The following is a 3,253-nucleotide window of genomic DNA, read 5'->3' as shown; positions in this document are numbered from 1 at the left end:
AGTGTGGGGACGCTGGGGATTCTAAAGGAGGTGTAGGCCTCTGAGGGCCCCTAACTGGAGCTGGTATTGGGCTGTGGTGTCTGGGGTCCCTTCCCCTTAAAACAGATGATCTTCTAATGGTTCTGAGGGGCTTTGTGGCTTACTAGGCTTTAGCCCACAGGTGCTGCGTAGAGCTGGGTTTTGTTGTCAGCCCAGAAAGGCTTGCACATGGGATACTTCAGACCATTTTCCCTGATTTCTACAGAAAAGATCTAGCTGTAGAATGGTGTTAACGTTCACAGTCTCATTCTCCAGCCATGTTTCGTGAACTAATCTCTATGCAGGCTAAATAGTGTTACAAAAGAAGATAATTTTTTTTATTCATCTAGCCAAAAGCTGTTTCAATTTTTAAATATACATCCCAGGTGTGTTTCAGTGTCAATAGAGGAAGTGACTCCCATGGTGCTGAGAGAATCCTGCAACGAGAGAACATGTACTAAAGTCCAGGAGACTATGGGCATCCCCATGGGCCAAGTGGAACCACCAAGGTGTCCAGTGCATCCCCTCGAAACCCCATTAACTGAAGCTCTAGGAGGTCATAGGCATTTGCCATACACCGTCCTATCTCACCAGCGGTGGACATCTCCAGCCCTGCCGAGATGACCCCCACTGCTCGCTGGGGAGCAGATGTCTGGCTGACAAGCCTTTCCCTAATTCACTGGCTTGCCATTTATGATGCCCAATTATAACACTTGCAATGCTCAGATTTAAACCCTACGACTGGGCATCTACATGACTGTGCATCTTTTGTTCAGCAAAGAAAGACTGTTGAAGAACAATTTCAAGGAGCTGGGAAATCCATAAAGCCTGAAGGGACAGGGTTTCCCCAGAACGTTAGTGAAACAGCGCTGGAACAACCAGCGATAGTTACCCAGGTAGTCTGGAAGTGCCATAGTATTCACTGCAAGTAAAATGAAAGTGAAATTAATGAAGCGGACAGACATCTCTCCGGGCCATGGCACAAGAAATGTTGATGGCTGAGGTAATACCTTGGTTCTTATTTTCTTAGTTTAAAAGAATTTAAACAAGAAACACGCAGCAAAAGAAGTACCGCATAGAGTAATTTATTGCACACACACACACAAAAGAATACTTTGAAAATTAAGTGCAGAATAGACGGTACATTCTGAGAAAGAGATTCCAGGGCAGCCTGCTCATAAGAGTGAGACAGCATTAATTGTTACTGAAGAAACCCTCCTTCTGGGACTTTTACGTGATTATTCATAAGAAGGTGGAAAGAAGTGTTATAGGAAGCAGGTTTTGAGTCGTTTTCTGGGTGCACATGTGCAGTAGCTGTACATATTTGTGCATACATTGCATGTCTCATTAGCATATTAAGTCTCCACCCAGGAATGTGTTTTTACTATTAAAATGAGCAAAAGTTCAGTTTGAGGATAGATAAAATCAAAATGCACATGCTGTCTAGAAGTAAAAGTCCCTAATGAAGATAGCGGGTTTCAAAGGACCCCAAGTGCTCCACATCTTAAATGTCGCTCCAACAAACCTGGAACACTATCTGTTCCTGAGAGATCAGGTCCCATCTGTGTTTCTGAGACACTGGCAAGTCAGGCGTGACTTGAGATGAGACTGATGAGTTCAAGCGTAAAATGCCTAAATAATCAGCAGCTTCAGCTTGCATTTTGGAGCTTGTCCGCTTAAATGGGTGGATGAAAATGGCTCACAAGTCTCACTCCTCGGAAATGGGGTCTTCTCCTTTGCTCTTAGCAGATTTTGTGCCACCCAATAATTAACCTTCCTGATGCCTTGACTTTCACATTCGTGAAAAAGGCGCCATTGAGAGTGACATTTCCAGGGAGGCACAGACGTTGTCACCCCCTGCAGAGTTCTGAAGCTGTTCATAAGCAGGCCACGTGGAAGATTTCTCTCAAAAGCTGTTGAGCATGAGCTCTGGCTAGAGTAAAAAGAGGGCTGCGGCACAATGGACAGTGTCTCAGACATCAGGACAGTTTCCACAGAAGTTTAGGAAAGAAGGCAGCGCCCTGGGCTGCAGAAGGCGCAATGCTCTGGAAAGAACCCTGGGTACAGCTGAAAGAAGAACCTGAGAAGGATAGGGCCAATCGGTTGAGGACAACCCGCCTGATTTGGGCAAAGGTAAGGTGTCTACGTAGGGTAATACCCTTCTCAATGCTCAGCGCAGACCTGTCCTCCAGGTCCACCTCTGTACTCATTCTCCTTGGCAAAGAGTCGGCATAGCATAAGAACTCAGCAGTGCTTTGCACACCGGGAAGTCCACACCCACACCGCTCTCTCCCTCCCTCCAGGGCTATGCACCCCGGTTCTTGGTACATGCTGGGATTATATTTCTGAAGCCTACCGACAAACAGGCTGAGAGCAGTTAACAGACTACAGCTCCCAGCATATTAGGTGGGGCGTGTAGCACTCTGCCCCTTCTTCCAGAACTGTGCCTCGCCCCGGAGACTGGCGCATGCTGGGATTCTAGTCCTGTAGCCCTTTGACCAAAGGGTTGGGAGTGTTTATGAAAATACATCTCCCAGCAAGCCTAAGGACACGCATACCGCCCCGCCTCTTTCTCCACTGACGGGCCGTGTCCCTGACCCCAGTGCATACCTGGTATGGTAGTCCTGCAGCCCTGTGATGAAAGTTCTGGAAGTCTTTATGAAACTACATCTCCTAGCAAGCAGAAGGAGGTGTCCACAGCCTAGCCTTTTCCTCCAGTAATGCGCACTGTCCCTGAGCCGGGCGCATGCTGGGATTGTAGTCCTGCAGGCCAGTGATGAAAGTTCTGGGAGTGTTTATGAGACGGCATCTTCCACCAAGCCTAGAGAGGCGCGCACAACCCTGCCTCTTCCTCCAGTGACGCACACTTTCCCTGAGCCCGGTCCATGCTAGGATTGTAGCGCTGCAGTCCTGTGACCAAAGGGCTGGGAGTGTTTATGAGACTGCATCTCCCAGCAAGACCAGCCAGGCGTGCAGAGCCTAGCCCCTTCCTCCACTGATTAGCGCACTCTCCCTGAGCCCGTTGCATGCTGGGATTGTAGTGCTGCAGCCCAGTGACAAAAGGGCTGGGAGTGTTTATGAGAATACATCTCCCAAAAAGCATAGCGAGAACAGCACAGGTCCACCTGTTCTTACAGTGACGCGCGCTGTCCCTGAGCAGGGTGCATGCTGGGATTGTAGTCCTGAAGCCCTGTGACCAAAGGGCTGGGAGAAATAATGAGACAACATCTCCCAG

At 48.6% G+C, this 3,253-nt stretch overlaps 1 long non-coding RNA gene across 1 annotated transcript; it reads right to left on the bottom strand.

Annotated features, from left to right (window-relative positions):
- Positions 1-1,087: 1,087 nt before the first annotated feature.
- On the bottom strand, positions 1,088-3,050 carry LOC134809389 (uncharacterized). Its single transcript, XR_010154961.1, has 2 exons — positions 2,629-3,050; positions 1,088-2,098 (listed from the first exon to the last, which is right to left on the bottom strand). It is a non-coding gene; the product is annotated as an uncharacterized LOC134809389 (long non-coding RNA).
- Between the last annotated feature and the right edge of the window lie 203 nt (positions 3,051-3,253).

This window comes from Pan troglodytes, chromosome Y (assembly GCF_028858775.2).
Source record: "Pan troglodytes isolate AG18354 chromosome Y, NHGRI_mPanTro3-v2.0_pri, whole genome shotgun sequence".
NCBI lineage: Eukaryota > Metazoa > Chordata > Mammalia > Primates > Hominidae > Pan > Pan troglodytes.
Note: the sequence above shows the minus strand (reverse complement) of the source record. Positions and strands in the feature narration are given on the sequence as shown.